The 21,760-nt window shown below is 39.6% G+C and overlaps 1 protein-coding gene across 36 annotated transcripts in view; it reads left to right on the top strand.

Moving 5' to 3' along the window:
• The window catches only part of Rims1 (regulating synaptic membrane exocytosis 1), a 481,904-nt gene that overhangs the window by 444,432 nt on the left and 15,712 nt on the right, over positions 1-21,760 (top strand). The window contains exon 2 of one of the 36 annotated variants that reach the window (XM_028767228.1): positions 20,546-20,600. The exons of the other annotated variants lie outside the window; for them this stretch is intronic. The gene's annotated coding sequence lies outside the window, so the exon portion shown is untranslated. The remainder of the gene's footprint in view (positions 1-20,545; positions 20,601-21,760) is intronic. 36 annotated transcript variants of the gene reach the window in all.

Below are 21,760 nucleotides of genomic sequence, written 5' to 3'. Positions count from 1 at the left end.
TGTACCCCACTGAAACTCAGGGCAGTCCTGAGTTAAATAGGGAGGGAGAAAAGGGGAGGGTATGGGGAAGGATCTTTAATTTGCTCTGCCCTCTGACCTTCATTAGTATGTAAATCTCTAGGGCCTGAGGCCTGTAGTCAAGCCCTCTACCTGTGCACTTTGGGAGGGGCTGTAATGGCCTACATGACTGAACAATGTAGGTCCATGGAGACTGGACTGCATGTCAGGACCCTGGGTTCTGGGGACGTGGCCTAATGCCTGCCGTGTCTCACTTAGAGTCTCGGGGTTCCAGGCCCATGCTCAGCCATGAACCAGGATACCCTTACACAGTCCCACAACATAGTACCCACATGGTAGCTTAAAAGCATCTGCAGCTTCCTTTCCAGGGCACACATTGCCTTCTTCTGGTTTCTGAGATCACCAGGCATATATGTGAAGAATACAGAGATGCAAAAACACTTGTGCACATAAGAACGGAGAGGCTTTCAGAAGTAAGTGAACACGCAGGAGAAAAAGATAGCATTGGTTTTACATAAAAGATACAGTTTAATGAAAAAGAACTGAAGAGCATCCGTAAGAGACAAGATGGGTGGATATCAATGATATAACCATCATGTCTGTAACATTTAAGCATTTCTTTTTCCTAATGCAGGGAAAGGCTACAAGTTGGTGTGAAACCTGGAAGACACTTGGACCTGACTTCTAAGTTTCTTGACTTGCCTGTTAACAAAGATTGTTTTGATAGATTCAGAGGAAATTCCTGTTTACAAAGTATTCAATTTTTGGCAGACCGTATGGCGACAAATAAAAGAAAATTTTATTTAAGTATTATTCTCACAGACAGGATCACAGAGAGGAGGCCACTTAGCTTGTCAAAGAAGGTATATTTCTGAGACATATTCTAATGAAAATGAATTCTTAAGATGAAAAGCTGAAGAAAGAGCAGGACTGTTAAGAGCCTGCTCCTTGGGAAAGCAGCATGAGTTACTGGGTCAGGAAACAAGGAAGAAGACGAATAGTGAAGTTTCGAGGCCTTATTTTCTGCCTGTCAGCCTGTAGCTGCTGAATGCACCTTAAATCCATAGTTTTCAGATGGCACATCATCCTCTCTCAGAGTAGAACAGAACACAGCCGCGAGTGTCATATGAGACATTCTGAGGAGATGGCCCAACTGTTAAGACACACTCCTCTTGCATACAACCAGAGTTCCATTCCCTCCACCTACATCAGGTAGTTCACAGCCACCTATACCTCCAGGCTCAGAGGATCCAATGATCTAATGGACTCTTTTGGCCTCCACAGACACTCACACAGACATATGTTTACATATTCACTAAGAGACATAAGTGTGTATACACACACACACACACACAAAATATCTTCAAAAAATGACGTCTTCAACTTGAAAGTATCCCTAAAAGCAACCCTTACCACCATGTGTCTGTGTGTCTAAAACTGCTGTCATTGGAAAGCAATCAATCACCTTTTTCTAAAAAGCAACATTTCCAAACACTAGGGTATTAGATAGGAATGTATTCTGCCCCCTTCCCCAATGCACACAAACACACACATGCCTATGTGCACACCACACTACACACACAAACCACACACACACAATTTCTTAAGTGACTCCCTTGTCCCACAGGCTTTGGTGATGCGAGTTCCAAACGTTAATTTAGTCAGCTTTGTTTGGAAGTCATGTCACCAAAGCCCTTGTGGAACAAGGGACTCACTTGACTAGGATATTCTAGTATATATTTCTTTCTATCCCTGTGAAAAATAATGAAGTTTCCTATCCTGTTGACAGAAATTTTTCTACCAAGGTCATCTAAAAATATTACTAATATTACTTAAATATTTTGTTTAAGAGATTGCTGAAAACCATGTAAATGACCCAACATAAGACTTGTTTGTTTTGCCCAGCATTCTAGAAACATTTGTTCATTTTACTTCCATTTTCCTAGAAACTTAACGGACACTATTTCCACAGATTTCTAACACCAGTTGTATGGAATGGGCAAGATTACGTTTGTTTACCTGAGTGGACTGGGATGAAACAGAATAAATGAAAATCCTTAGTTTTGTTTGTCATGTGTGTCCACCGACATCAGGTAGTTTACAACCACCTTTACCTCCAGGCTCAGGGGATCTATGATCTGTGTACTCTTTTGGCCTCCACAGACACTCACACAGACATATATTTACATATTCACTTAGAGACATAAGTGTATACACACACACACACACACACACACACACAGCCCCCATATGATATTAAAAAGTAGTTTGTGGTCTAGATCAATTAGATCATGGTATTTTAATCATAATAAATGCTAGTCAGTTTGATAGTAAAAAACATAAGCTCCCGCTTTTCCCCAATGTTGGTTCAACTATAATTACAAATTTTTGCAAAACAGAATAAGAAGCGTCTCTTCGGTGACAGTGTTGGTTGGGATCCCCTAAGAGAAAAACCTTAAAGATTTGTAGTGGTTTATTCAAGGCACAATCCAGGCAAGTATTCCCATGACGGGGAGGCAGGGAAGTGGGGAAAGAGAGGCGATATTTAATATGTACTTTACAAATAAGATCAGTCGGCAGGGGCAACTTGATCAAGTTAGAGTTCTGTGGGAGAGGAGTGACTGCCGCCAAGAGCAAGGGGCCTGTAGTATTCCTCCAGTGCCTGCCTTTGCCATGGACTCAGGTCTGCTTGTAGTCATACATTCTGGTGCCTCAAGAGATAGAAATATGGATGCTGCTAACATAAGGAGCTCTCAGTAAAAGCTCACAGGTGCCTACAAAACAACATTGTTGAAACCAGAAAAGTCGGCATCTAGAAGATCAGCCTGGACCCCAGCAGCATCTGCCTATAACTTTGGAGTCAGGATGTGTGGTTTAGTTTCAACATAAAAGCACCAGAAGTGGGGGGAAGTCAAGACCTGTAATCGCCTGCCCTCTCGTCCCTCTTTCCCTCTCCTCTTCTTTTGCTCCTCCTCCTTTCAACATTGTTATGTCCCATCCTTGTTCACATGTATCTGGTTTCAAAAGTAGCAACAGCCAGAGGTTTTGAGGTACACTGGCTTCCATCCCTTGTCATATCAAAATATTACTTGTAACTACATTGAGACAACTTTATCAAATTATTCCATCCTTTATGTTCCCTGTCCTGGAAGAGAGAAGAATAAAATGTCAACCATTCTGGGCCCCAGTCCCTCCGATTTCTCTGTGCCATTTTGGAACAAGGGGAGCCAAGTTCACCTCTTATGGTGAACTGTCCAATTCTGCTGTTCTCCCTCCATGGGGTAGGGTAGCTCACAAGAGCTTATGTAAGATCTAAACAATTAAGAATCTGCTTTTGTATGGGGAGAATTTGTTTTGATTAGCGGTTGTAATTTTGGCACTTTGGAATACTGACTTTCCTGAGCCTCCCTGGCCAGACTTGGAGACTACAGCAGACCAAGGGTATTCTGATGAGAGTCCTCTGAAGTGTGTCTGAAGCTCAGAAAGCAGAAGACAGGTATGGGAAAGTCCACACAAGAAATTAAGTTCAGCCCCTGCCCTCCCCTGCTGTTTGTCTCCTGGCAGAGGACCTGTGGGTAGGAAAGGACATGAGAAAAGCAGCCAGAGTCTAGGAATATTTAATAAGTACATCTTAAAAGCTATGATTATCACAATGTAAGTCAGTATAAGTTTAATGTGTTTTACAAGCACCAAGTGGATTTGATGAAAAAAAAACATTGATATGAAAACGTCTTCTGGCCCTGTGAAAATCTTTCCGACAGGTTTACACTAGAAATTATGCATTAGTTCTGAGCAGTGCCTGGGCGCTGCTTACAAAGTCAAAGGCAGTTAGTAAAGCAGGCGGCACACTTGAAATTAATTTTGTTTGTGGATCTTCATTGCACAGCTTGTTTAAGATGTGACGGCGTAACAGCTTTCAGTTTGTAGCTGCTTAGCAGTTTCCACATCTCTTTGTTGATACACAGAAGATTGTCCAGTGATTTTGCACTTCGTGGCCCCATTCCATAATAAGCTGTAGAGAAAAAAGCCTTCTTGATAGAAGCAATTTAATCATGCTGTGTTTCTGTGTGAGAGAGAGAGGAGGAGCAGAAGGGAGAGAGAGGGAGGAGAGAGAGAGAGAGAGAGAGAGAGAGAGAGAGAGAGAGAGAGAGAGAGAGAGAGAGATTTCACTGAGAGGTCTGATAAATACCCATCCAGAGACAGAAGAAGTCATTCAAGCTAGGTCAAAGCTACTTTGCTCCTTGCTTTTGCCCTGGGAAGGACTCAACGGCTGCTACTTAGTTGATTTAAGACAAGCAAGGTAAGTCAATGCTCCCTATTTGTATTTAGTAATTCCTAACAGGAACGGGTTGGTTAATTTGTAACTTTTTACAAAGCTGAAATGACAAGCCAGATTCCTGTGTTTTCCTAAGCCCTTCGGTGGTACACAACTGTTTTCAAAGTTGCTGTTATAACTTAAGATTACCAGAAACTGAATGAAGAGGGGAGGGGAAAGGTATATTATACCATATCTGAAGTACTTATAGAGGGATGCTGCAGTGGCCACTCAGCTTGCATATTCAGGCTTCTGAGCCCTGATTAATTTCAAATCTAGACTCACTGGATTTTAAAGCTGTTCGGGGACTTCAAAGGTGAACTCTCACTAGCACCAAATTGCACTCCTGCTGCTGCTCCAAAGTTACACTGTTCTTTAGAGCTGCTTTATTTCTGTTCCAAACTGTCAGCTATCTTTCACATAACGTCACCTTTTACCTACAAGTAAATGTCACTGCTGTATATGGGCTTTTTTTTTTTTTAAATCAAGGAGTATATTTTACTCTGCATTTTGAGATAACAAGTCACATTTTCCTAGCTGGAGTCCAGGAATGTCCTTTGCTTTTGTTATGTTCAGAGAACGGCCAGAGAAGTGTAAACTTGTTAGGTCACAAGGAAACAAATATAGTAACAGTTTGCTGAAATCTTAAGTCGATTTGGGGCCATTGCTGTGGTGAGTAGGAGGGGAAGAAATGAGGGTGGGGATAGATGTAACCAGATAGCATTATGCACACGTATGAAATTGTCCAGGAATAGATTTAATCAGAAATTGATTCTTCTTGGCCTTGAGATAATGTATACACAGAAGTGTGCTATGATAACTATCTATGGATTCTTCCTCTGTTCATTCACATGAGGATGTCTGTAGGGAGGAAACTGGAAGTGCTAATCGTTGTCACCAGCACTTGTGCCAAGGCCATTCTGAGAACACTCTCAAGAATGACAGTTTCACATCTTTCTATTCAAAAAACAGAGCACTTCCCCAACAGCTCATGTGCACGGTCACATTAATATTTGCCAGCATTTCCCTTTATTGCTTCTAACTCTGCTTTAAAACCAGAAGATGCTTTGCCTATTTAGGGTTTTATAGCATATTAAAGACGAGTCTCCTCCATGTACCTTTTATTCTGTTTATACCTTTGATACCCTGACTAATACTTGTATGGAATCAATCCACAATGTTTAGCTCAACATTTAACATCTACCTTCAGAAGCGGGGATTATGCATGGAATGAAAGCATAAATACACTTAGGATGGCTGTAATACGTCTGAGATTTATTTGTCCCCCCCCAATTCCCAATATAGTTTCAGTCATCTGTCTTGAAAGGAATCCTAACATCTGCTTAGCTTTACACCATCTTTGCCCTTAGCCAACTCAGTGAAATGCCTCTTGCTTCGTATCTGAGCTTGCTTGTAAGTAGCAAGAGATTGTTCTTCCACCCCCATGAATGGGTTCCTCCTTTTCTCCCTCACATTTTAAACTTGGAGTCAGAGCAACAACAGTACAGAATCGGTGTTACCTGCATTTTTAAAAACCTAAGTGTAACAGTTTATAGGGGCCATTTTTCGGCATCTCTGGGGAAATTACGAAGGCAATGTTCTGAGTCGTCATAATGGAAGTCTACTCAGTAAGTCTCTTAGTTAGGGTTGCTGTTGCTATGATGAAACACCATGACCAAAAGCAACTTGAAGAGGAAAGGAATTATTTGGCTTTTGCTTCTACATTACTGTTTATCATTGAAAAAAGTCAGGTTAAGTACTAAAACAGGACAGGAACCAGGAGGCAGGAGCTGATGCAGAGGCCATGGAGTGGTGCTGTTTACTGGCTTGCTAGTCATGGCTTGCTCACCCTGCTTTCTTGCAGAACCCAGAACAATCGGCCTGCTAATTAAGCACCCACAATGGAGTTAGCCCTCCCCCATCAACCACTAAGAAAATACCCTGCAGGTTTGCCTACAGCATGATCTTATGGAAATAATCTGTCAATTGAGGTTTCCCCTCTCAGATGACTATAGCTTGTGTCAAGTTGATACAAAACTAGCCAGCACAGTTAACCCTTTGTCAACCTGACACACAAACACATCACTGTTAATCCTAATCTTTCCTGCCTTATACATCTCCAGTACCATGTGTTAACATCAATATTATCAATAGCAGTGTAAAACATTTTTAGACTTAAGAAACGTTCCACAAGTCTTACAAAGTAACTCACTCATTAGACATTTGCTAAGGATCGTTTTTCTCAAACCATTGTGAATATTAGTACTAAAGTAGAGATAAATGTGTGTGTGTGTGTGTGTGTGTGTGTGTGGTGTGTTCAGATTAAGAATTAGAGAGATAGGTAAGAGTATATTTGTCATTAATGTGACATTTCCATTAAGCAAACCAAGGTCAATTACCAAGGAATTTATTGGGGAATAATGAATATAGTCATTTTGAAAACATCACCAATGGCGTTTAGGCTGGTCAGAGCAGGTTGCATTGAGAGTTCATCAAGACTCTTAAAAGACTTGAGAGAGGAATAAGAAAGTCATCCCTGGTAGGTGAGATGGTATAGAAGAAGCTGATGGTATAGGAGAAGCTGATGGTATAGGAGAAGCTGATGGTATAGGAGAAGCTAGGACAAGGGAATCGCCAACCTATGAAGGAGGTTTGGGATTCTAACAGTCTGCATTCAGCAGATATTCCTTTTAGGAGTTAGCAAAAGGTAAACAAGGCAAAGTGGGCGAGAACTGAGTATAGGTGCCCTGCAGATAATGTACATGAATATGATAAAGTAGATGTAAGTGAAACAAAGTCCCAGATGCCATCGCTATGAAAGCTAGGCTGCCACAGTTGGACAGGGCCATGTAACATAGCAAGACTCTCAAAACATGGACACCAGTTGGTTAAAGAACTGGGGGCCGAGAGAGTTAGAATCCCAATCATGCTCTGATAGTGATCGTGACCCCCCAGAGCACTAATGAACATGAGAAAACTTCTAGAAGGACAGTTTGGGCCTATTAAGTGACCACTACAGACAGCCACAGAAGCAGAATCTGTAGGAGGTACATGTAAACAGGTTAATATTATAAGCCATTGGCTTACAGAAGCTGTAAGTCACACAGCAAGCCACAACAAGATGGGTGAGAGAGAGTTCTGTTGTGCCAGATGAATCTGCGTTCCTAGGCAGAGTGTCTGCTTCACCAAGGAAACTTCAAATCCACTCTCATGATGGACATCAGTCCTGTCTGATTACCTAAAATGAGTTCACATCTTTATCGGGTTCCCTGATTATGCTGTCAAGTTATGTCTACAAAATTATCTTTATAACACTTGTGTTTGCTCAAATACCGGTGGAAAGCAGAAGCTGGAGAGAAGTCTCAGTGATGAAGAATGCTTACTGCTCTTGCACAGAACTGGAGATTTGGTAGCTTACAATACCTATAATCTAGCTTCAGATAGCCTGACTCCCCTAGCCTTCCCAAGCACCTGAACTTACATACATATAGCCACATACATGAAGATACATACACACATATAGTTAGAAATAATAAAAAAAATATAAAAAATAGCTGAGAAATGTCATCTGGTTAAGGTAAGACATAAACCACAAAGCGGTAGGAACATTAAGGTGCTTGTAGCTATTTTTCTAGATGAGATGCAAATAATCTTTTGACTATCAGGAACCAGAACCTGAGACTTTACAGAGACTGGAGTGCAGCCAAGAGAACTAGCCACTGTCAAGTAGCCAAACCAGTTCTCAGTTCTCAGAGATGCCTGTAGAACCTCTGCATTACTCGTGAATTTAGCAAGAAACTATTTTTAAGGAGAAGATGAAAGGGAAGCAATGAATAACAAAGGGGCAGAAAGCCAACTATCTAAGGAGAGAAGCACAACAGAATATAGTTCTAACTGTCCCTTCTTGGACATGACTCCTCACTGCCTTTCCAAGATATTTAGTTGACAAGGAACATTGCTAGTGGCTCTCCTGCTGGACTCTTGAATTGGCAATATTGCAACTAGATAGCCAAATGGGATATTTTACTGAAAACAGGGTAGTAGTTTTAATCTTTAAAAAAATAAAACGGATTTCTTTATTTTTTATTAATTATAAATTGTATTAATATTTTCATCAAATAAAAATATGCTGCTTCCTACCTTCCCATTCCTCCTTGTAACCTGTGGATTTCAATGTGACGGTTGGTTGAACAACCCTTTCTTGGTCTGCATATCAGATAGTTACATTATGACTCATAACAGTAGCAAAATTGCAGTTATGAAGTAAGAACAAAAGTAATGGGGGGGCAGTCACTGACACATGAAGAACTGCATTAAAAGGTCACGGGGTTAGGAAGGTTAAGAACCACTGTTCTTAGCCTTCCTTCCAAGACCTCTCAGGTCCTCCCCACTCCTTCTCAAATTGACTTCTTTGTTTTGCCTGATCATTATTGTACATTTATATGTGTAGATATATAAATGCAACCTGTTGCGTCCATTACATGTGGCTAGGGTTTCATGGATGACCTCTTTGCTTCAGATAAGCAGTTAGGTGGCTTATCCCCTGGGGAGGCTAATTCTGCTTCTCTCAGTAATCAGAAGTTGCCTGTAGTGCCTTGTCTAAGGGTGGGACCTCATGAAATTCCCCCTTTCAACATTAGCATGTCTATTGACATGGTCACTATTTAAGCATGATATTGTTGAGGCTCATGGACTTAGCTTCTCTGTCTCTTCTAGGCGGTACCATCATACAACAGTACATATATATACATATACATATATGCATATAAGAATAAGGTAACAACAGCAGTTTTAAAAACAATCAGCTAAAATATCCAAGCTCTGCTTTAAAAGCCATGTGGCTTTGGAAGCCTGCTGGGAACTACCACATAGAGCTCCAATCTCTCTACATGCTGTAGGTTTGGGCTGGTGATCAATCCTTCCCGCATCAGTCTTCTCCTTCAGAAGCAGAGTCCAGAACAGGGCTTCATTCTACAGTTGGAATTGGAGTCTGTGTGTATGTGTATATGTGTGTGCGTGCATGCATGGGCGTATGTGTGTGTGTGTGTGTATGTACACATGTGTGCACACATGTGTGTATGTGTATATGTGTGTGTATGTGTGTGGTGTGTTAAATGTAGCAAACATAGCGATTTCAAATCCAGGGGGAAGCACCTTTTGAGGGTTTGTTTGTTTGTTTGTTTGTTTGTTTGTTACAGATTGATTTATTCCTAGGCCACTTATTTTCATTTGAACAAATGTAAACTTACTTTTAGAAAAATACTGCTTTTATCAGCTTACCTAGAATTCAACATAGCAGACACACAGAGAATTTTATTCTCTTTTGTAGTTTTTTAAGGCCAATTTCAAGAACATAATTGCTTTTCAATTTTCTGCTTCAGAATTGGACTTGGAAAAAGAATTTACTAGTTTCTAAGGAGAACAGTGGAGCCCAGGGTGGTTTTCTTTAATGGCACTGTTTTACAGTGACCAGGACCCTTTCCATTGTGGGGACACTATATATGGCAGTAGAGAGATAGTACCACTTTTTACTTCAAAAGTGAAGCTTTTCGATGCTGGAGTCCTTGACTTTATCCTGATAAAGCCTGAGCAAATGAAATGTGATCGCCATGAAACAACCCTAGGATGAAGAAGACAGTGCTCATTGAGTGTGGACGAGCCTGCAGTTGGAAAGGTCAGCCACTGCTTTCCCCTGTGGTCATAAAAAGAGCTGATACCAGTGGCTTAGAATTTGCCACCACTGTATCTTGGGTCCCTTATCAAAATGTCTGTGTGTCGATACCTTATTTTTAAGGTTCTAGGGTTGTTTGATCTGTATGGTAAATTAGTTTAACCCTCTTAACCATTTGCATTTCAAGCTTAATGTTATTTTTTTTAAAGTGCATTATTAACACTGAATGAATCTTTTAAAAAGTGCATCAAGAAACATCATTTGGTATGCTTGTAAATTTGTTCCAGTGACAAGGTGCCAAGCTTGTTTTTAGCTTCTATGACAGTGTGTTCCTTCTAAGAACAGGTATCAACTCTACAGTCTTAACTAAGTTCCATTTGTTCCTGCTGGTTCAACTGTAGCTAAACCATATTACATTTCTATGTGGCTTGCAAAGCACATCTCTAACCCAGCCAACTATCAGAACTCTCTTTTCCTATGATGAAGTTAAGATAGTGTCTTCAGAATAGTAAGTAAAATCTGGATAGCAGAGAGACAGGATGTAATGGACTTTCTAAGGGTTTCAAATTAATGCCAATATTGTGTTTATCACTGGGCCTTTCATATCTTCATATTGTTGGTATTTTCTGTATATTAATACTTACATGTCTGCTTAGGAATATACATTGATGCCCCCACAGAATCAATATGCACAGTTCTTGGCTCAATTCAGTTTATTTCCTAGCATTTCCTTCCACTTTTTGGCATTGTACATATCAACTTATTTCCTAGATTTCAAAAGATGAGGGTAGTAGAACAGAAATGCATGGCATTGTTTATACTGAAGATTGAGTTATTAACATTAATTTAATTAGCTATTTAACTTTTAGTATGTATACCAACTGTATTCATCAGCAAATATTTTCATCCTCTTTCCTGGATTTTTTTATTGTCTTAGGATAATGAGCATGTTTGATAATGAACAGCTGTATTTTTGCCTTTTGATGCTTATTCTTAACAATAGTCAGAGAAGCAGTTTCCAGTAGTTTATCAAATATCTAAGGAAACCAAGTGTAGTGCAAATCAACATTTTTTAATATAGTTATATCATTCCTAATCATAGGTAGTCATTCTTCCTGATTGACACACAGCCCACCCTCATAGTCAGCAAAGGACAAATTATTAAAAATGCTTCCTTCTTGTAATGCCACTTTGAGGTGGAGTCCAATCTCGGCATTATCTGAGATTAAGTATCCAGAGTATTTTACTGTAAAAGGACTCATTAGCTATGAGTCCTATGTTGATAGTGTGTGTGTGTGTGTTTGTGAGCATGTTATATATGCATATGTGTGTTATGCATGTATATGCGTATATTATACATGCATGTGTGTGTGTGTGTGTGTGTGTGTGCGCAGATATGTGCATGTGTTCATGTGTGCAGGTGTGTATGAGGCCACAGGCCAGTAAACATGTGTCATTCCCCAGGAACCACTAATATTACTTTTTGAGGCAAGATTTCTCACTGACACCTGGATCTTGAAATCAGGCTGAACTCGCTGACTGTGGAGCTTCAGGTATCTTCCTGTCTCTGCTTCCCCAACAGTAAGGGTACAAGCTGTGGTCACCAAACCAGGCTTTATCGGCTGCCATTGGACAGTCAATCTCAAGTCTTCGTGTTTGCACAACATGACTGGGTCTCTTCTCCATTCCATCTGGAGACGTTATCACTTCAGGAATTTTATGACAGACACTCACTCTGTGTACAAGTCTCCTGAATACGCCACTTGAACTCACAGCATACTTGATGCCTTTCCTTTCTTTCAAAGCTACCAACCTGATCACTCAGAAAATAGTCTAACATTAATTCTCATTTCTCAAAAATAAAATTGTCAAATGAGTGTTAGAAAATAAGTCAATAAACTGGTTCCGACATATTTAATAGTTATTTCAAATCCATATGATCCCCTAGTTGTGGTGAAGCAAATGAAACATGTCAGCTGATAGTGTGTTCGGAGTGGTTGGCCACTTTTCACAGTTGAATTTGCTTCTTCTGCCTTTACCTACCGTCTCATAGGTGATATACCACTGAATGACTCTGTGGCTGGAAAGGATTTAATTTATGCCTAAAAGGGGTGGCTTGCATAATGTTCCTATGTGGGGTATGGGCAGAGTTTGGGTAGAACAATGGAAACACTCTGTACATGGGCTTGGTGGTATTTCTGTGTGACTGTCTTGCTTACTGGACATTTGATACCAACCATGTTATAATTTCAGCCTACTGAAATGGAAGTATTATGCCTGCCAGTCAGATCCCCAATGTACTTACTGATAAAACAAGAACTGGATTGTGTTCAACAGTTAGCAGAGTAAAGATGATCCCTGCACTTCTCACCTCTTAATTGTATAAATACAAGAGAAGCTCAATGTTTATTTTTTTAATGAATTTGAATTTACTGCTTCTCAAAACTGAGGAATTAAAAAAATACTATAATAATCTATTTTATAGTTTTGAAATGATTGTCCCTACTCACCCTGTTTTCTTACAACCTTTACTTAAATCAATTCTTGCTAAAAGGAATCAATCTTCCATTAAAAGTATTTAGGAAATACTTTTATGAAAAATCATAAACCAGTCTTTCCACTATATGTCAGTACATCTACTTTTATTCAGTGACATGATAATTGTATTAGACCAAACCTCTCTCTACTTGAAACACCAGAAGCTTGTTTAGTTTTCTCCCTGACAAACATCCTTGTTCACACCATGTTCTCATAAGACCCAGTGTCTACCCTCTTGCATATCCAAAGATTGATGTCATCACATTGAGGGACTTTACACACGTTCCAGCTTTTTACAGGTGCACTTGAATGTCACAGTAAAGCACACTGGTGGAATTGGATTACTCATCCGTGGAAGAGAAGACCACCGAAGGATGCCTGAACTAGGACTGGACATGAGTTTAGAACCATTTCAGCAGGAATTTCTAGGTTCCTCAGGGTCTAGAGGATAATTCTTAAGAAGGACAGATCATTTGGGAAGACATATCATAACAGTTGCTCTTGCTTTGTATGGAAGGAATGGCTACCTGCTATGAAAGAGATAAGTACAGAAAAGGCCCTTTAAAATAAGGGAGGAATGGGACCCCAGACAGAGGTTAAGTGCTACGTTGAGACTATCTCCTATAGTGACATTGGCTTGGTGTGTGTGTGTGGGTGTGTGTGTGTGTATGTGTGTGTGTGATGAGACATGATTTCATTTGTTTAGTCTGGACTAGGCTCAAACTTACAATCTTCCTTCCTCAAACTTCCTGAGTGCTGCTAATTGCAAGGATTTACCATTAAACACAGCTTCATAGATGACTTGAATTCTTATTATCTGTCTACTGATTGAACCATTTCTGATTTGATCTTCCTGGAGTCCTGTTTACACGTACCATATCCATCCGGTTTCTGAGAAAATCATAGCTAACACCAATGCGAAAATGTGTGCAAATGAAAACATTCCAGGAAAGAGTCATGGATGGCTATTTTCAGGAATTTTTGTCTTTAGAAGATAGTCTAACATATTCTGTTCTGTCTTTATAGCATTGAACTGTATCAAGTGGACAGTACTTACTCTTAATTAATTACCTTCCTAAGTATTTACCTTTTTCTATTCACACAGACATCTGAGCATTCTGTTAGCATCTCTACTTTCGACTGGGAAAATAAGCCCTTATAGAATTCTGCTAGAGGTTCAAGTTAATTTGACACTAGACCCTAGAATTTGCAATTCATAGGATTGTCCTGCTTTGTTTTGTTTTAATCATAAAAAGTGTATTAGAATGCTTGGCCTTATAAAGACTCCAAACAACACCCAGCAAATTTTTTCTAGTGATAACGTATAGATTATACTATAGAATCTAATTGCAGCTACCTCTAACAATTCATATTAGATCAATGAACTAATCGCTTTTCTTTCTCTGGGTTAGGAAACTGAGGCACAGAGAAGCTAAGCTAGTGTCCTACAGACATAATGAGCAATAAAGGAACTGAGTCCAAAGTTTCCCCAAGCGACTACTTAGAATTGCCAGACTGTTTTGTATTTGGATAGAAAAAAAATTCCCTACATAGTAATTCAGCGAGAGTAAATGTTCTTTTAATATGAAGTAAACAATATAGCATTCACCTTTTTTTCTGTATTTCAATCTGAAACATTGTTTCACTTCATAGCCGAGGTAGTAGATAGGAAGGAGATTGCACGTATTTCTGCTTCTAAGAAGTTTAGCTGCAATTCAGGAACCCGCTTAGCTGAAAGGACAATAACAAATACATTGAACTAAATGGGATAGAGATTTTTTTAAAAAATCATCTTAGCAGCAGTATTTTTCAACATTAAGAATTAACACATAATTTAGGCATGCCCACATTAGCAGTGCTTGCAAGTCACTTTTAATTGAGGCAAGCTGAAAACCAGGTCTATTTAAGCACTGAATGCTTGACTTCATCTTACCCCCAGAGGTGAACACATTTGTAAAATAAACCGATAAGTTTTAGAACGTGATTTTATTTACATTTCAGTTGTGATCCCCTTTCTCCATTTCCCCACCACCCAGGAACCCCCTATCCTATCCCCTCTCCTGCTTCTATGAGGATGTGCTCCCACTCACCCGCCCACTCCCACCTCCCCACCGACGAATTCCCCCACACTGGGGCATCCAGCCTTCACTAGACCAAGGACATCCTCTCTGACCTATGGCCGACAATGTCATCCTCCCCTACGTATACAGCTGGAGCCATGGGCTCCCTATGGGCTCCCAGGCTGGTGGTTTAGACCCTGGGGTCTCTGGTTGGTTGGTATTGTTGCTCTCCTCATGGGGCCACAAACACTTCATGACCCATTCTTTAGGTGTTTTCTATGATGCTGTCCTTACAAGAATACAGACTGGGTGACTTAAGCCCCAGAGTCTGAGGAAGGGCAGATGCTGGCAGCATTGTTTTCTTTGGAGGCCTGAAAATAGTGGTCTTCTCCTTCTCCCTTCCCCTCCCCTTCCCTCTTCTGCCCAGTCTTTCCCCCTTTCTCTGATATATTCTAATCTAATCTTCTATTTATGCTATACTGGACATTATGCCTATCCTAAAGGACATTTTATTTTTCCAAATACAGTCACAGTGGAAGATGCTGTGGCTAAGTCCTCAGTTTTGGCTTTCTAGGGAGACACAATTCACACCATAACACTAGAACCTGAAAGATAGAGGCAGTGGAATTAGTCAGTTTGCACAGGATGTTCAGCATTCGAATCTTCTCTCTGAGTTGGCTTTGACAAAACACAATGTGGTACAGGTGTGTGTGTGTGTGTGTGTGTGTGTGTGTGTGTGTGTGTGTGTGTGTGTACTGTTAGGCATTGTCATCTAGTGAAATATTCTGATTGATTAGCATACATTAAAGGCTATCCTGAACTCTGTTGCTTACAATTCATCAGCTAGGCAAGGGGAAGGACACCTGAAGATACTTCACTGAAAAGAGATAAGTGTGATGGGCTAAAGATGTAACAAGCAAGGCATGTGGCCCCTCACAGCGATACCTATTGTGTGGGAGAGAAGAACTGTTAGCTGTAGGCAAGTTGGAACATGTAGGCACCAGTGTTTGGCAGAGATGAGTTTCATTCTTAAGTTGCATCCACACAGAATTTGAAATACAGGACAGAGACCAAAGAAAACATGAATTTTTATCTCCCATGATTAAGTGTATCGCTACAAAATATTTGAAGTATTCTTTGAAGGAAAATATTGTCTGGGTTTTATTCCCTCTATCTTGTAAGAGTATTTGAAATAATGTATTTGGATCTATTTTACTACTGTATTGATTTCATTATAGATCTTTGTGGGAAATGAGTCATTAAAAGATAGTGGACTTTGTAACTTGTTGAAATAATCTGGAGAATCACGATACAGATGAGAAATCTGGAAAAGAAAGAGAAAGGCAGTTTTCCAAAATAAGCCTCAGAAGTATGAAATTTTTACAAGTTGTGCTTATCTGCCGTAGGATAGAATGTAGCTTTAAATAAACCCTGGCTTGACTCAAAAGGAATACGTTTGTTTATTTGTTTAAATACTAAAGAATATTGTGGCACTTTTAGGGCAGATCATCTAAGTAGTCTCCTGCTACTTGGCAAGCAGGACATGGGAAGCATCTGCCATCGACAAACAGATGTTGAATATTCTGTTTCTAGCCCTCAGTTCTTCCCTTTGCCCTCACCCTGTCTTTCCAGTTCTCTGTCCCTGTCCTCTTCCCTCGCCCTCTTCTTTCTTCCTTCCTTTCTTCTTCTACTTCTCTCTCTTTCCTCCCTCCCTTTGTCTTCTCTTCTTCTCCTCCTCTCCCCTCTTCACTCCTCTCCTCTCTTGTATCTGAATTAAATTATATAGAGTATCACAGTTAGTATTAAAATTGTTATAGGAATGGCCAGGCAGTGGCTCAGTTGATAGAGTAGCCTTGCCTCACAAGCATGAGGATAGCTACCATCAATGTAAAAGGGATGAATGGTAGTTCATGCTTGATGCTCCAGCTCTGGGGAATGAGGAATGGATACAGCATCTTGCAGTCTTGCTGGCCAACCAGTCTAGCCAAATGTAGAGCTCCAGATTCATTGAGAAACTGTCTCAAAATCTAAGGTAGAGAGCAATAGAAGATGCTCAATAATCTCTTGAACATATGTACAAGTGTATAAGAGGCCAAACCTACTCCATTTTGAGACTGGACTTTATTGTAAAAGAAAAGACTCCTGAGAATTTGACATGCAACTAAACCCAAGCTGCACCCAAGTACCAGGAAAGGACCCTATGGCTTGTCTTTGGCCCATATCCCAGAGTTGTCTTCTAACTACTTCCTAGCAACAGTCAGTCAAAGATTAGTCTGATTGTTTCAGATGTACTTTCAGACCGTTTGTGATTGTTCGCGGTCTTGCTTCAGAACACCCACCTGTCAGCTTACAATAGTCATTCAATTAGATGCTTATCAGGATAGACTCACTTACGCCCATTTCCTATAAAAACTTGTGCGGATGAGAGTTTGTGTCTTCTTCATAATACCATACTGCTATGTCAGGGTTGGCAGCAAGTAGGCCCAAGCTCAAGTTTGAATAAAAAGATGCTAATGTGATTACATCAGAGTCAGCTGGTGCTTGGTCTTGTGTAGCTCATGAACAAGGCACAACATATGTGTGTGTGTGTGTGTATACATATATACATATGTGTGTGTGTACACATATATATATATATATATACATATACACATACATAGCAAAATTATATGGACTACTATTATTCCCTCTTTTAAATTAACATTTAGTTAGCATGAAATAATTAGTTTTGTTATGACACTGTTACAATGTGAATTATTGTGCTTCATTCGTGTTGAAGCCCCACTACTCCATTATACCTGTCCCCTCCTGCTTTCTCTCTTCTTCCCCACCAAGTAGTGTCCTTCTGCTTCCATGTCTTATGTATATATGACATGAATATATAAGCTTTTATAAAATATTTTAAAATCAATTCCACATATGCAATAAGACATACACTGTTTGTCTGCCTAGGAGTCTGGCTTCTGTTTCCCCCTCTATTTTACATGAGGGAAGCGAGACCTAAGAGAGCCTGCGAGCGTAGTTGAGAATATTGTCTGTTCTTCCACAGGACTTCGGCTTGCCCACATGACAGCTCATAACTGTGTGTAACTCCAGTTCCAAGGGATATGATGCCTTCTTCTGACCTTTCCAGACAATAGACAGGCAACTGGTACATAAAATACATTCAGAGAAAGAGACATACATATAAACTAATAAAACAAATTGAAAAAATTAAAACTTGCCCATGTGCTGCCTGTAGGCAGCACTAGTAAGTGTGATGACTCTTGGTTACTATTGCTGTGACAGTGTACTGTGTCACATTATGTTGAATACAAAGTTCACACAGTTATGGATGGACCATGCTGATATTGAGAAGGTCGAGACATTGAGGTGTGACAAACAGAACCGATAGTAATGGCATGTGGCCATGCTCTGTCCCATGAGAAATCCGTCTGTGGGATCGCCCATTAGCTTTCTGTTCTGACTTCATGCTTTGCTATCCTTCCTCACCACCATGCTAAATGCTGGTCTTTCAGGAAATAACTCCCTCAAATTAGTTATAGGTAACCCTTAAACATACAGCTCATTTGCTCTGGAATATAGTCATAGCATCCCCGACTCACATTCTCTAGCCACACAGTTTAAATAGAAAGATCTTCCTTACATACTAACCTGCTGTTAAGTCCAAGACTGTTAGATTGTCCAGTTGGGAGATACATCTGCTGTCCTTTGAGTACCCGAGAATATCTTTTCTGGCCTTTAGTCAGTCTACATTAGAAACATCTGATTCACCAAGGGCTGAGACAAACAGAAGGAAAAGTTCTGAACTTCTCACCTTGCGATTGAGCCAGATGACCTGTTAATGAAATGATACGGAGCAAGCCTCACACTTCACTGCCTCCTCCGGCCTCCCCATCCCTCTGTGTTATAATGTCAGTCTATCCTGATGGTTACAGCAACTCTAAACTCCGTCAGCTAATGGACCATACTGCATGCATCATTATGGTCCCAAGTTACTTAGTCAGTTGTGCCTGTTCCTTTTCTCATTTTTTCCTAGTTCATGGACAGAATTCAGTAATCCTTTTTGCATTAACTACTACTCTGAGCATGATCTCTCTAACACTTCTAGGCCTGGCAATGTGTTCCCTATCTCTCAGATAGAAAGAACTCCACTATCACACAGACTAAACAACGGACCTCTTCTAGTGCAAGGTGACTCTCAAAACACCACCTTTCAACCACAACATTAATTTTCAGAGTCACCTGAGAAGCTGTCTGTATGGGTCCATCTCTCATCAGGCTCCATACCTCCCAGGATCTCTTCCTTATGAACCTTCTGATGTGAACCATGGTCTGTGTTACCGTGGCTCTGCCTTTTTTTACTGAAATTCTAAATATTAATCAAGATGATCTTGCTGTTCTATATTTTATTTATTTTGTTTTCTGAGATAATTACACAATTTCTCCTTCTCTTTCCTCCCTCCCAACTCCTGTCTTCAAAATTATTTTTCATTAACCTCTGTGTATGTGTGTGTGTGTGTCTGTGCCTCTCTGTCTTTCTCTCTCTTTCTCTCTCTCACACACACAAATATTACTTCTTGATTACTACACACATTCTGATTTCTACACTCTTGCACTTGCCCCCTCCCCCACTCCAGTATGTAGAAAGCTGCCCCTACCCTGTTTACCTGTCTTGACTTTCTTCTAGAACAATCAATAGGACAGGGACTGTCATAAGCTCCACTCTGTTTACTCTTTCTATTTTTATTTTGCTGTTGTTGCCTGGTTTTGTTGTTGTAGAAGGGATCTCATGAAGTCCAGGGATGGCCTTAAGCTTATTGTATAGCCAAGCTTATTGATAAACTCCTGATTCTCCTGCCTCCACATCTACAATGCTGGGATGAAGGCACATACTGCCATGCCTGAAATACTCTTTTCACTTTGTTTTACTTATCTTCAAAATTGTAATTTAACTACAACATTCCTCCAGTATCTTCCTTTCAAATCTGTTCTTATACCCTTCCTTATAGTTCTTCCCTTGGTGATTAAATTTAGCCACATAGACTTGGCATATCTATATATTGTTGTATCGTATCCTTCTTTCTGTCTTCATTTCTCCAACCCTAGTCTTGTATGGTTATCATTCATATGTCAGGCATGTTTTACCCTGTCCTTACCTTGTCCTGGTTCTGTTACATTGTCACACCAGAGTGATGCTTGCCATATTATATAGCATGTGGATGTTTAAACAGTATATGGCGAAGAAGGAATCTGTTAGTAAGTGTTTATATAGCAGTGTCTCAAAAAATGCAAAGAGATTTCTTTCTCATGCAAATCTGACATCTTTTCAAATGTCTTTGAGAGAATGTCTGCCTTTCAATAACATGAGTAAAATGTTACTTGCAGCATTACCGATTTTACTAACTTTCCATGAGTTAATGGTTTACGTGAAAGTGCACTACTTTTCAATCCTTATAATTGTAAAACACTTAAGGTGGCATTTTAAAATAAAGTTTTCATGTCATAATTTAATAGTTTGGTAAGTTGGCTACATGTCTTTGTAAGGTGAATAATTCTTCATTAGATTATAAACGTGACAATGACGATATTCTCAACTAGTATTTCCTAATGTTTTTATATCTAATTATACTTATAGAAAAATGTAATATATGGATGTTATAAATACAGATAACTGTAATACATTTATGACCATGTAGATTGGGATTTTAAATGTTTCACAAAACATTTGTGAAACACACATATGAATGTAAGCATAAAAGTATCTGTGGCAAAACCATTTTCTATTTGCTAATCATGTTAGACCAGACTTTACATTTTCCTAAACAAGAATGATGGAATGATCACAATATTGAAATTTCAAAAATTAGGTTTCTAAACATACATTTGGTGTTAACTCAAGAGATTTGAACAAGCTGACATCTAGAATGTACGCCCTGTTAGGACAAGGGTTCTTTACCAAATCACCAGCATCTACAAGAGATTGAGCCTAGAGTATGTCTGAACAATGTTGTTGCATGGATTACCTTTCTGTGTGTTTCTAGCCTCCACACACATAAGGCAATGGTCCCTCTAACTCTTACATTCTAAATCAATGTTAAATCCTTATGAGTCTGAGCAAGTTACATTCAAAGCTAGCACTATTTGTTAAGCTTCTACCAGGCCAACAGCATTCCTTTCAGGGATATTTGTTAATATAAATAGATCAGTGGATGGGTGTCAGTTCTTTGGCCAGCTCCCACCTGAAGAAATAAACAAAGTTTGAAAATTATAAAAAGTATTGTTCAAGTTTACAGGACAGCATGAATATAAAAGTTTAAATAACTTCTCAAATCTATGTTGTTGTTTTTTTTTTTCTTATTCCAGAGTCTATCTCATATACAATCTAAAAACTATTGAGTTTGAAACTATCCTAGAAATACTCTTTGGATATACCCTGCTTTTAGAAAATTAACATCTCAGTTTAAAAGTAGAAACAAATTAGAATTGGAGTATGAGTTAGGAATTCACACTTATCTTCTAGAAAACCCGAGTTGAGCTCCTAAGTATCTATGTCCTTAAAATAGCCTGCAAATCAAGTTCCAGGTAATCTAACATCTTCCTCTGACATCTGTGAACACTGCACTTTCATGAGACATGTGCATAAAGTATTTGTCAATGAAAGCACACTCAATAAAGGTTATTTGTTTCTAAAATTTTTCTTTACACTCATCAAGCACTTACGTAACAAATGTTAAATATGTAAGTCTATGTTTAAATAGTTTTAAAAAGAGTTTAGGAAATTTATTTTTAAAAAAAAAAAAAATCAGATTTAGTCATTCAACAACTCAGGAACCTGGATAACCAGATCTCCATGAAGTCCTGAGAGCTGTAGCAACAGAGTCTTGCCATGGCTATACAGGACAGGGTCAGATACTGAGGAGGTACACTGCATCAGAAGGCCAAAGGCTGAAGACCTCTGGCTGTTAACTACCTCTAACTGTTCTGGGGGCCAGAAGCTGATGGGTTCTGTCAATTCAACTCTCTCTTGCTCTTCTGGGGCCAAAAGCCAAAGACTTTAGGTAATTTCACCAACAAAGGGTAAAGAAGGAAGGAAGGAAGGAAGTTAGCAAGGAAGGAAGGAAGGAAGGAAGGAAGGAAGGAAGGAAGGAAGGAAGG

This window comes from Grammomys surdaster, unplaced genomic scaffold (assembly GCF_004785775.1).
Source record: "Grammomys surdaster isolate TR1022 unplaced genomic scaffold, NIH_TR_1.0 171, whole genome shotgun sequence".
In the NCBI taxonomy this organism is placed as follows: domain Eukaryota; kingdom Metazoa; phylum Chordata; class Mammalia; order Rodentia; family Muridae; genus Grammomys; species Grammomys surdaster.
Note: the sequence above shows the minus strand (reverse complement) of the source record. Positions and strands in the feature narration are given on the sequence as shown.